This window comes from Eschrichtius robustus, chromosome 3 (assembly GCF_028021215.1).
Source record: "Eschrichtius robustus isolate mEscRob2 chromosome 3, mEscRob2.pri, whole genome shotgun sequence".
NCBI lineage: Eukaryota > Metazoa > Chordata > Mammalia > Artiodactyla > Eschrichtiidae > Eschrichtius > Eschrichtius robustus.
This window is the reverse complement of record NC_090826.1, coordinates 154,065,512-154,079,487: the sequence shown is the minus strand read 5'-3', so window position 1 is coordinate 154,079,487 and position 13,976 is coordinate 154,065,512. Positions and strand designations below refer to the sequence as shown.

The window sequence follows — 13,976 nt, the reverse complement described above, 5'->3', positions numbered from 1 at the left end:
TCAAGCAGAAGGTTGTTAACATTGATATGGTTAACATACATCAAATAGGATTACTGAATTTTCTGAATCCAAAAGTTCTCCACAGTGTTGACATTTCCTTACTGAACTCCCAAGATTGTTTGGTTTCAAAGGCTGTTGGGCTCAAGACGCATTTTGTTTTAAATTAAAAGTTCAGCTTTCAGTCTAATATGATTGAAACCCAGCTTGAGTGTGTTTTATAATGCACTGAACTGGAAAGACTATGGGCATTGTATGTGGGGAGGAGGTGATCAAAGAAATCAGTGAGACTTGATATGTCTTGTAATCTCATTTTATTTACCTTTTAGAACTCTTCCAAATATCAGAGGAAAGAAATCAATATCAATTTTCACCTGTCACGTTCCACACTTCAATTATTAATGAATGTCAAATTTGACCACAGTTTTCTGTACCACCTGCTCTGCAATAATATTTCTGAGCCTTTATTAAAAATGTAAAATTGTCATTGAATTTCCAAATATGATTCTGCAGTGGCTAATTCAGCTTGTTTTATTAATAAGCAAGTTCTGATGAGTAATACTAATTTAATACGCCTGCATGTAAGGTTAAAGTGTAAATTATTCCTGCCGAAGGTGATGAGATATGACTGCAATGTGGTGGTATGGCACTCACCTTCCTGAACGAAACCTGCGAGCACACAGTTCTTGGGAGAAACCAGTACTTCATATAGTAGCAAATCTGATATTATTTTGCATGTCTCCTGTAGCAGTGGAACGCACGCACACACACACACACACATGCACAAACATGATCATGGGTGAAAAAACACACATGCGCATCTTTGATGCTTACATTAATTTCTGAATATAGTTCTCCAGAAAGAAAAAGCTTTACTGATGATTTGTATTTTTATAGTTTATTATTTTATCCATACTAAAACACTTCATGAAATCACTTACTGTTTTGTTGTCCATGGAATCCTTTCAATTTTGAGATGCTAAATATAAATCGAAATAATTATTATAGTCATTGGCCATGAAAGACTAAGTTACAGAGAACCCGGTGACTGGAGGTCAGAGCTTCCCCGCAATTATTCTCTGCTCCAGAGGCCATTAGAATATCACTGTGTACCCACTTAAAGATACAATGCTGCTATTGAGAAACTAGCTCTCTTTTATTTCTACTAAAGGGAGAGAACAGTAGGGGACCTTGGCTGTGTGAGTGTATGAGACTTTCTCCGTTTTGTACAATAAGCCAAAAACTATACATGAAATAGCCTCGGGCCTTTTGTCTTTTGTACCCAGCTCTTTCCTGTATTGCTCCTGATCAATTTCATTAAAATCAACAAGAGTTGCTTGAACATTTTGACAGTTATGTTCCCCATACCCTGAAGCATTTTTAAAGGGTTACTGAGATAAAGCTATTTCAAAAAATACTCCCTCCAAATTTTTTCAGGGTGGCATCAATGAAAGTAACTTAGAGGAAAGAAACTAGACCTTGAGTTCCTGGCCTACGACGCTAAGGCCAGGCAAGCATAAACCTTCATAGCAAAACCTAAGTTTGCTCCCAGTTGAGAATTTGGTTTCCATGGTCTTATATAAAAAGTATATGGAGACTTTAATTCCCTATAAGCACTTTCCAAAGAGTAAATACAGTTCATCATTCATAAGAGATGATGAAAATTACAATTTTGTTGAATAGGTGGAATATATATTATATGTAATATATATATTTATTTTTAATATATATATAAAATATATAAATTTACTATTCAGAGTCCTAAAACATGGATTTTTCTTACTTACCAAGAATGAACAGTAACTTGATCTCTAAACACAATAAAGCACCTGGTCATAGCAGAATCATAACAGATATTTGATATCAGAATGAATTCACTATTCAGGTGTAAAGAGGGAATACCTTCAGTTCTCCTCTTTCTTGTACCCCATTATTGCATCCTGGACAGAGGGGATTTTCTTGATTTTAATCTAAAGGAGAAATGTTCACTTTTGTTAAGATGGAAATTGACAACCTCAGTAGGCAGAGGCACTGTTTTTATTTGGCTGAATTCAAGTTTCTAGAGATAATTCAAGGTGTAATAGGGTTTTCTCTGCCACTCCAAAATCTGAAAATGATAAGTATCTCACCCGAGTTTCAGGAAGGCCCATTACCTATTCTCTGGAAAGGATATTCAAAATACCATGCTTCATCAGTGTCTTCTTTGACTTATTCATCAATGGACAACTACTGAGTTAAGACAGTGTCTTATCCTTGCTTCAAAAAAATAAAAACAAAAAAACCCCACAAACACAAAAAAACTGTTAATGATGAAAAATTATTATGCCAGGCCTTGGTATGGCCTGACTTGGAAATTTAGTTTCAGAGGCTTTTGTGAACATACCAATGAAAGAGGACCTAGGTGTGTCTTGTTCCCACAGGCCGCCAATAAATATTTGCTTAATGGAGAAAAAATTAATATATAGTACAGGAGAGAACCTGACAGATGCTTAACATTATTGAGTGATAGCAATGCCCAAACTCATCTGTGATCAAACACTATGAAAGTATCTTCCTAAGGATTAACTTATTACAAATAAGAAGTGAAAATTCAATTATCGAGATACTTTCAGTTTCAGCTTTGATACGCAAAAAGCTTAGAAGTTGTCACTGTATCTTGTCCTTAAAGATAATACTGTACAAAATGATAATCAATGACTTTTCTCAGATGTGATTAATAAAACATGTAACTATGAAAGCATTTTAAAACTGTAATTATGTATGTGTATATATGTGTCTCTGAAATATCTGTGTCAAAGAAAACTGAGGCTATCAGTATAAACTCATTTAACTTCTATATCTTCTTACCTTTATTTCCTCACAAACTTACCAGTATCCATCCAACTCGAAGGATACAAGTGATTTTTATATACTGTGCAAGGTTTTTTTTCTTATTCATATGTCCATGTTTCCCCAGTTCTCTAAATTATTATCTACATCTTCAGGATCTCCTTTATCGGTTCCTTCATTTCAACATATAAAATATGTCTTTCTCATTCTAAAAAATTCTTTTTTGCTAATTATTTTCTCTTTTCATCCAAACTCCTTCAGAGCAGCCTATTCCCACTGTCTTCAATAGCCCCGCCTGGCCCTCACAGGCAGCCCTACACCCTCAATTTATCGCCATCTGGCTTTCTTGTCCACCACTTCACTTAGCTGCTCTAAGGTCACTGGAGACCTAACTGCTCAAATCCAATGGACACTTACATTCTCTGAAGGATGACACTGTCATCTACTTCCTCCTTCTTGAAACTCTATCACCTCTCTCCTTCCCAGAATTCTTTCTCTGCTTATTACTTAAACGTTGTCAGTACTCACAATTCTCTGAAATCTCATCCATTTTCATGATTTTAATGACTGCTAAGTGCTGATGACATTCAAATTTTTATCTTTCCATGTCTTCACGTGCAGTTCCAGTTATCTACCAGTTAGTCTCCTGAATTCTACAGGTGCTTTAAAATTCAACATGTCCAGAACTAAAGTCTTTTCCCCAATTCAGTTCTTTATCCCCTATTTCCAATCTCAGTGATACCACCACGCAAACTTAGTCACACAGATGGGGGTTCAGCCTCTGCCTCCTACTTCTTCCTTACTTCCCAAGATCAAGTCTTGCTTGTAATTTCCTAAATACAATTAGAACTTATTTCCTCCCTTCATCTATTCCTTATTTCAGACTCCTTTCTTCTTGTTATTACCTGGTCTAGAAGTTACCAAATTGCTGTTTGCTGGAACCAGTTGTTACACACTTCTATTAAAAAAGGACTCTAGAATCAAATAGCTTTGAGGATGGCTGTGTACCATACGCCTGCTGTGACGATCCAGAATGAACATTAGCCTACAGCAGCCCCGAGAAGCTGTACAGTAAAGAAAGCTGATTACCTTTACTTAAGCTAAGTTTCCCCTTCTGCCAGCCTACAAACCTTTCAGTAGGTACAGGAGAGGATGTGGCAGTGTGAAAGTCCCACTCGAAAATAAAAAACACTGCTCCTCAGAAGAGTGGGGCATAATTGTCTCCAGGCTTCTTCAAATTCCTCATCCATACTGACGTCAGTGGTCTAAAATGCCACCTGAACTTGTCCTTTCCATTCTTAGCTATTTTCTGAGGAAACCAGCTCCACGCACATGGATGGCTAAGACCCGCTCTCCTCCTCCTCGCTGCCTCCTTTAGGGGCGCTTGCCACTGCCTGGTGACACTGCACTGATGCTCCAGAGCCTGTGCCTGTGGCCCCGTAACACACCCCTCGCACACTCACGGCTCTGGACTTCCGGTGTCCTCTCTGCCTTGAGTGTCCTTGCCCTTCACCAGCTGACTCACCAGTTTTTCACGAGTCCTTTAAGACTTAGCTTAGGGACTGCCTCTTTTGATAACTTTTCTTTGCCTCACAGCTCCCCCTCTTCTTCCACAAACACTGACGAAACGCCCTGAATATGCCCGTCACAGCATGTCACGTGCAGGATGAGACATCTGCTGTGCGTCTTCCCCTCTCACTCCACTGCTAAAGGGCCAACGCTACATCTTGCTCATTGTTTCGCTCCTCTAACACTCAATCCATGACTAACGAACTAACTAGTACTCTAGCAGTCCTCTTAGTAACAATCAGGCAGGACCTTTTAGAAGAAATCTGACACTCTAGCTTTTCTCTGATCTCACCTTTCAGTCTGATTGAACTAAAGACTTATCTGTACATTTTACCAGGGAGACATAATTTAATCCAGAGATATGTCATCACATACTCTTACATACTCTGCCATTTAAAAATTCTGCTCAGATGGGGGAAGGAGACAGGTGTGCTTTCTGACAGCCCCACTGTTGTGCACTTCTACTGCTCACTGCTCACTGGCTTCTCTCTCGGTGCCTTCCTTAAACCCTTCTTCTCTTAACAAGGAAACAGGATAACAAAGTAATTAAGAGCCTGGGTTCTGCCTATCTGTGAAACAGAAACATAACCAAGGACATAGAGAATAGACTGGTGGTTGCCAAGGGGGAGGGGGTGGGAGAAGGTTGGATTGGGAGTTTAGGATTAGCAGATGCAAATTCGTGTATATACAGGATGGATAAACAAAAAGGTCCTACATGGGACTTCCCTGGTGGTGCAGTGGTTAAGAATACGCCTGCCAATGCAGGAGACACGGGTTCGAGCCCTGGTCCGGGAAGATCCCACATGCCGCAGAGCAACTAAGCCCGTGTGCCACAACTACTGAGCCTGCGCTCTACAGCCTGTGAGTCACAATTACTGAAGCCCGTGTGCCACAACTACTGAAGTCCATGCACCTAGAGCCCGTGCTCCGCAACAAGAGAAGCCACCACAATGAGAAGCCCGCGCACCGCAAAGAAGAGTAGCCTCTGCTCACCGCAACTAGAGAAAGCCCGCATGTAACAACAAAGACCCAAAGCAGCCAAAAATAAAAAAAAATAAATGAATACATTTATTTTTTTTAAAGTGGATGTATTTTAAAAAACCCAAAAAGGTCCTACTGTAGAGCGCAGGGAACTATATTCAATATCCTGTCATAAACTGTAATGGAAAAGAATATGAAAAAGAATGTATATAAATGTATAACTGAGTCACTTTCCTGTACAGCAGTAATTAACACAACACTGTAATTCTACTATATGTCACTAGAAAATAAAATTGAAAAAAACTGCCGTAAAAATCATCACATAAAGGGGACTTCCCTGGTGGTCCAGTGGTTAAGACTTCACCTTCCAATGGATGGGGTGAGGGTTCGATCCCTGGTCGGAGAGCTAATTTCCCACATGCCTTGCGGCCAAAAAACCAAAACATAAAACAGAAGCAATACTGTAACAAATTCGATAAAGACTTTAAAAATAGTCAACATCAAAAAAAACTTAAAATAAAAATCACAAAAATCAGAAACAAATGAAACATAATAAAGTCCATACATTAAAAACAAGAGCATGGGTTCTGGTCACATCCCAGGTTACCACTTACTTATAGCTGTGTAATTTTGGGTAACTCACATAATGTCTCCTCATACTCCTCATCTATAAAATGGGGATGGTAATAGTTCCCTACCTCGTAGTGTTGCTGTAATCCATAAACACGGTTAAGTGCCTTGGTAAATGTTTGATGCTCTCTGGTTATTGTGAATTAAAATATGTCCATGGCTCCTGGACATACGATTTATAATAGTTTGACATTTAACCAAATGGTAAAACTATTCCATTTATTATTCCCATCTCTTTTTACCCCTTACACTGTTTTGTTGTTTATGTTTTCTCCCACCACAGAGTGTTAGGTCCAGGAGAGCAAAGGCTTTATTTTGTTCACTGCTGAAAGCAATAGCACCCAGAAAAGTACGGTACATATGAAACCCTCAGTAAACACTAGCTGAATGAATGGTGCAAAGTGTCACAAGGAAAAATACACCAAAACTTTCAATTTAATAAAAAGTATAGATAAATCTTTCTCTAATGGCTTCCAGTCAAGTATTTTAAAACACCATATGCTATAATAAAAACATAAGTCATTTATTAAAATTTGAAGGCAAACACATAATTTTAAAAGATTTTAAAAGATTTAGACCAATGTTAGGCGTGATGGAGTATGGGTGCTTTCTGGAAATTCACAATCAGATCCAAGAGTATCACTTTCAGAATGTTCTAGTAGATTGAGTTTACTTTTAGTTGTCTTTGATGAAACAGTCACTATTCTACTCTCTTTCTTAACAGAAATGTGTTTTTTCGAAGGCTCACTTCTAATTGGTTCATTAAGCAAAGAATTATTTTGCCCACTTCCTTTGCTTTTCTGCTTTACAGGTGAGTCAGAGCAGGAATGCAGGTCTTTCCCAGGTTGTTTCTTAGCAGAGTATTTTTTGGTTTATTCACCTGCTTTGCTTATTTTCTCTGAAGAAGACCTGCTATTTCTAGATAATTCCTCTTCTTTTCTTTGACTCCCAGTTCCAGAAATGACGTCTTCTGAAGGAAAACATGTTCTAGCAATGAAATCTTCAAAAGACTCCTGCCGCTGCTCTGTGACTGGGACCCCCAGGTTGTCTTTGGAAGTTTCTAAGGCCTCCTGAGTAGAGACTGGGACATGGAAGGATTTGAAGGCAAAGGAATCCCAGCATCACCTGTAATTTTCTGAAACTGGAGGGAAAGACAAAAGACAAGACAAAAATTCAGTGATGAACAAAGCCAACCATTAAAAAGTAGAGTTCAAAAAGTCAATGTTACTCTGTGATCTTATTATTAACACAGTCAATTGATTATTCAGAAGATTTCAGAGCCAGTTTTTTTCTAATTCTATCTTGCCAAGTGATTCTCAACTTAACCTAGCTATATCCAAGGCTATGTCCGCTACATTTTCAGACTTTGGTGATTGGGGTAATTATTACCCATTTCCTTTCCCTCACTAAAAATGAAACCCTACTCTGTAAGAAAATTAGTTTCTTTTCTATCCTCCAGGCGCATGTAAACAGTATATAGTTTGTGACCAGACTGTGTTCTCAAGCTGTCAGTTCCCAAGACCAGTCTGAGATTGGCTGAGGTGGGCGAAGGGGGCTCCAAGTAAGGCTAGAGGAAAAGCTGATATGTTTCCCCTCCCATTTCCATGACCAGGTGAGTCACTATAATATCTTACGTATTAGCTATGTCAAGATTACTTATTTTAAAAATTCTATCAGTACGTGTACCTTCATTAGTGTTCCCTCATTGTAAGCTGACTGCATACAAATAGAAACCTAGATAAACTATGAATAGAATAGACATTTATACAATTTAAAATTTGGAATAGTTTCTGTAATGTTTTCTTTCTTCATTAAGGAGAGTTTGCTTTAACTCATAAATTTTCTAAAGAACTTCCAGTTTTCTTATGTACAACAATACAGTATCATGAAATGGGCCCACATTTACTAATCTCAGATTTGGAGAGGACTCCACAGTCTTCTAGCTCCCGACCATGTGAACTATTAGAGACTGACCATTATTATTTTCTCTCTGACTTGGTCATTTCCTTTTTGCTAATCACTCTTAGAATCATTAAGTGCTGTCCTGTCCACTTACTTGGATAATTTGTGTTTGTACTGGGGCACTCTGCTTTGATTCTGATATTTCTTCTTCAAGTGCCTTCTTTTCTTCTTTAGGTGGACTACTAACAGTAGAATTCATCTGGGGACGACCTAGTAAATGAAAATCTGACTGATCTATACCAGCCATTGTGGCCAGCTGCCCAAGCCTGGACCAGAGGAGGAAAGGAGAAAAGACAAAGGTTATTATAATCACATAAGAGCAGTTTAGATTTCCCCAGACCTACAATCATGAAATACTTCTAAAATCTTAAAAGCCAACATCCTACTCCAGACTACAAGCCTCTCTCTCCCCCAAATTCTCAGCCCTTTCCAGATTCATCCTCTAGGAGACATCCCACTGTCTCACTAGCAGCTTCAACAAGTACCACGCACCTCGTCCACTGCCTGTCACACCTCCATTCCCACACTTCTTTACCACCTTTCCTCCAGTTTCCAAGAATGTGTTTGTTCCTTCCTTCCCAACACCAATTCATTCACTGACAAAACACCACTCCACCAACTATCAATCTCTACTTCCCTCTTTCAGCAAAATTGCTCCCAGTTGAGAACCACTGACCTATATCTTCCCTGAAGATTAATAATAATTTTTATGTCTAAGACAAAAATAACTTTAATTCAAACTTATCAAACAAGCAAAATAAATGAAAGATAGGAAAATTCTTATCCATTCCTGAATATTTTCAATGAAAACTGCCTTCAATTTAGTCTTTACAAAAAACTATACCTACTAATTACTCTGTCTACAGGTTACTCTTTTATAATGGGCTCCCCACTCTACCAAAGCAGGCTGCCCTATTTGCATTTCTTAAAAAATTTAATTCCTCATTTTAAAACGTCAACTATATTACCTACAGTTACACTAAATTTGGCTAAATACGGCCACGGAAGTGATGAAAATTGCTCCAGTTCCTCAGCAAAGTGCCATTATAGTCACAAAGAGAAGAACGCCATGAAGAGAAATGAACTAACCCAGCATCTTTAAGGAGATCCAAGAAAGCAATGAACTTCTGAAAAGAATTCTCAGTGCTGCCGAAAACACCTTCATCATCCAGGATCATGCTTGTCAATGAGTGGGCATGAAGGCCTTCAGACAAAGAGAAATTTATATTTTTTAACTGGGCATTTTCATGTTCCAGCTATAAAAGAAGACTGAAAATGTCTGACATGATTTTTTCTCATTGTCATCAAAAGTAGTCTTGTCTAGTTTCAAGGAACAAAACTAAAACACTCAAAATGTAATTAATCTGTAATTAACCTAACTCGCCACCAGTAAAGACAGAGACCATATCACATAATAACCAAAACCCCCAGGCACCCAACAAAGTTTCCTATATAACACTTAAGTGGTATATAAATAAACCAAAGATATCGTTTTATTAATGATCTTTCACAAAAGATCCCATTTCTAACTGGTTAAATTCATAATGGAGTCTCATTCCACATTAGAAAATTACCTGCTTTAAGTTTCCCTTAAATTAGAAAGTGAATTATAGAATCTGATTTGAGCAAAACATATTACAACTCTGCTGAATGTTAAGAATTAACTTTAGTGAGCAAACTGTCTAATGCTTACGTTTAAAAGTCCTAAATCATCCCCAACCCAATTTATTAAATGTACGATCACCAATATTTCCTTTGGCTTCTTCAAAAAATTCACTCCCGTGCACTCTTCCCCTTCCGCTCACCACCTATGCACGTAAAACCCCCTATAAGCTCAACTCTAGTATTTCTCAGAAAGGCTGTTATGTTCATGATGCCCCTTTTGCCTTATATAAGCAGGTGCTCAACATTTATTGAATGAGTGTCCGCCAATCCAGTGGATGCACTTTGAAAAATTTCTCCCTACGCTCAACCTATCATAAAGTATATTTATATAGAACTTTTTAGATTATGCCCTGCTTTCATGCACATTACCTAATGAAATTCTTATAGTATATATATTTATCTTTCATTGCATTCTTAGAAGTTTTCCAATATCTTAAACTTATTTAAATGATTCACTTTCCTAATTCATTGCCAGGAGAGTCTCATCATGTCTTTTATGCTACTGTATATACAGTATATGCACAAAAAGTGCTTTCTTGAATCAAAGAATCATGAACAGAAAATAAGCTAATGTAATAAGAAAACACACACACACACATAAAACGAGATTTTCACATTTTTAAAAACATGCTTTCTGGAATATAGATCATATGATCACTAAATACCGGTAAATGCAAAAGTCCATATGATACAACCAATTTGCAACATATTACAGTTTTAAAGTTTACAAACTATGTGTGTATGGCTTAAAATCAAATCAAAATAAAACGAAAACACTCTCATAAGTATAAGAAATTGTTTGCCTCATTGACTCCTTTATCAGCCTTAAGTCTTATTACTCTTTCCTCCTTTAACTGCTTTAGGCACTCCTCCAGTTTTTCCTAAACAAACAGAGTAAATATTATAACTAATTCGTAGTATAATATCCAAAAGCCTTTCCAGCTATAAGACTCATCAGGATTTAAGGGGCAGAGCCAGAAGTGAACTCAGGTTTTAGTCTGCTACTGGTAATATCATACCATGCTAGTGAAATGAATTATCAAAATCTATCAAATTAGCATAGTAAAGATTTATTTAAATTCCACTTTTTCCAACATAAATTTGTGGCAGCCCACCATAAAAGGCATATGCGTATAACATAGCAAGTCAGAAATAAATAGTTAAGACCAAGAAAGAAAACTTCTATTTTTATTTGTGGGTCTCTTTATAGTAGGAAGTCCTATTAATGAACATGCTTAATATACCTGAATTGCATAATTGCAGATTCAAAAGCATTTTTTTTTAAAAGTAATCACTTTTAAAGCAATTTACAGTCAAGCACTGTTCCTGGAGTTCCCTGGGCATTAAATAATCTAATCATCAAAACCCTAAGAGGGGGGCTTCCCTGGTGGCGCAGTGGTTGAGAATCCGCCTGCCAGTGCAGGGGACACGGGTTCGAGCCCTGGTCCGGGAAGATCCCACGTGCTGCGGAGCAACCAAGCCCGTGCGCCACGACCACTGAGTCTATGCTCTAGAGCCCCCGTGTCACAACTACTGAAGCCTGCGTGCCTAGAGCCCGTGCTCCGCAACAAGAGAAACCACCGCAATGAGAAGCCCGCACACCACCACGAAGAGTAGCCCCTGCTCGACGCAACTAGAGAAAGCCCGTGAGCAGTATCAAACACCCAGCGCAGCCAAAAATAAATAAATAAAATAATTTATTTAAAAAAAAAAAACCTACGAGGAAAGAACAATCACTAACTCCATGTTATTATACAGATGAGGGAAACGGAGGCAGAGAAGTAGAGTAAGTAGAGCAGCACAGCCGAGGTGACACCACTAAGTAGTAGAGCCACACTGTGGACTCAGGAAGCTGGGTGCCATTCCTGTTCACGGAGGTGGTAGTCTTCCCACTCACCAAGGTCAATCAAATAAAATGAACACTGATAAACTCTCTTAGGAGTTTTAGGAACTAAGACACTTCGGTCCTTGAAGTGGGGACACTGCTTGCAATAGGCAGAATTCTAACAGAGCCCCTAAGACTCCTACTTACTGAAGTACACAAACCTTCCACTTAAACAATCAAACCCTAAATCTGGGTGCTGTAGTGAAGGGATTTTGCAGACGGAATTAAGATTCAAAATCAGTTGATTTTTTAAGATAGGGAGATTATTCTAGGTGGATGTGACCTACTCGGGCACCCCATGAAAAGGACTTGAACTCTTCCTGAATTGAAGTACAAAAGGGACAAGAGGGAGACTCTCCATTGCTGGCTCTGAAGAAGTCCAATGCTGCGGCAGGGAAGGCAAGCGAGAGGCCTCTAGGAGCTGAGACCGTCCCCCGACTGACAGCCAGCAAGGAAATGGGGACCTCTGTCCTGCAACTACAGAATCTGAATTATGCCAACAAGCCGAAGAAGCTTGGAGGCATTCTTTCCCAGAGCCTCTGGATGCTAACACAGCCAGACTGACACCTTGATTTCAGCTCTGTGACCCACACAAACTGTGGTGAACATCCAACGTTTGGGGCTCAATGTTTACACTTAAATTTCACGTGCTTTAACACTCTCAGGAGGGAACCCACATGTTCCCGTGCGTATCTGAGCAGGAAACCCAGTCACGCTGTGCCTGGACTTCTGACCTGCAGAACTGTGAGCTAGTCAAATAGGTATTGTTTTCAGTCAGTGAGAGTGTAGTAAAAGCATTAATATTCTACTCAACCTCCAGGTTCATGGACAAAATAAATGATTGTCATTGTTTTGGGCCACTGTTTCGGGGTGGTTTCTTATGCAGAGAAAAACAATCAGAATATCCATACTTATGAAAACAGTAAGGTATATTTATACATTTTAACTGCTTTGAACAATCATTTAAAGAATGAGGAACTCTATTATATGCCATCATTGGGAGAGGAACTGGTATCACTTTCTGGAGAGTAGCTTTTCGTACCTAACAACAATCCTACATCAGGAGTTTACACTAAGAAAATTAAAGATGTGGGCAAAGATTTATCTACCAACATGATGTCATAAGATTGTTTATAACCAAACCCTAGAAGAAAGCTAAGAGCCTCCAAATTGGGATTGGTTTCAATAAAAATAGCTCACCTTATGAAGGAACGTGCTGTGAAGCCACTAAGAAAAGAATGACAAGAGGTCTCAACCAGCGTTAATGAACGGGCTTCAGGAGTTCTACGTTCAAAATATATCTGTGCGTTTCTCCTGGGAGATGATGCACAAGCTTAATCAAATTCTCTGATGTAGAAGAGTATTTAGTGACATGGCAAAATATTTTTGATACTTTTTTAAGACAAAAGAGCAGATTAGGTGTGTGTACATGCAGAGGTGGCTTTTATTTCCTTCAATAAGTTGTTCACTGTTTTCGAAGATTTGCTTAATGAACATATATTTTTATATTCAGAACATGTTTAAAAAATTGAGAGTCTAAGAACTTCAAATTCTTTAATGTTTCATTACTAAAGCCAGTCAAGTTTTCAATGGGGAAAAAGGGAAAAAAATTGCAAAATTCCTCTACTTTTAGTATAATGGTTTAATCAATCTTCTAAAACTGATTTCAAAGAAATTCTAAGCAAATGAGCAAACAAACGAAAAACCCTCACCACAGTCAGAGGAAAGTAGACTAAAATTCCTGACTGGTTCTAAATAGCACATCAAAGTGCAATTACATGAAATAGTTTCTCCCTCTAATGGAGGGAATTAGAACACAGTGTGAAATTTTTGTGAAAAAGTTTACCCCTCTCCTACAAAGTATTAATAATTCATGTCCCTTACATGGAAATATGGAACCAAAAAAGTTAGAAAGTAAAATTGCTTGATATTCTATTACTTAAGTAAGACTAATGATAAGGCTTTGGAATAATTTTCCTTCCTGTCATCTGCTCTCCTTCCTCCCTTCTGTACACTGGCTAGGGTGATTTTTCTGGGACAAAGCTCCCATCATATTGGATATCAAATTTTATGTTCAACTTTTCTCCATTTAACATTGAAATCAATCATTTCTCATATAATCAGGGGATTCATAACCTTGGTTTTTTTTGTGGGCTACAAAATATTGCACTGAGTGGGTTTACTGGTTAACCATTTTACACATTTAAATTCTTGCCAACTTTTCAATATTATAAGACAAAATAACCGTTTTTATGCATGAAGGCTTTTTTCCATATTGAGAATAACATTCTTACAATAAATGCATAAAAATGAGTTTGAGATCAAAGCAAATGAATATTTTTAAGGCTCTGAGGTACCTATCTCCAAACTTCTTTCCAAAAGAGTTCTGAGATTTTATACTGCCATCAGCGATGTATCACTTGGTATATAACCTCTACTATAACTGTTGGCTTACTTC

At 38.1% G+C, this 13,976-nt stretch overlaps 1 pseudogene; it reads right to left on the bottom strand.

The window, feature by feature from the left end:
* Positions 1-6,578: 6,578 nt before the first annotated feature.
* Positions 6,579-13,976, bottom strand: part of LOC137760738 (centrosomal protein of 78 kDa-like) — a 43,203-nt pseudogene continuing 35,805 nt past the window's right edge.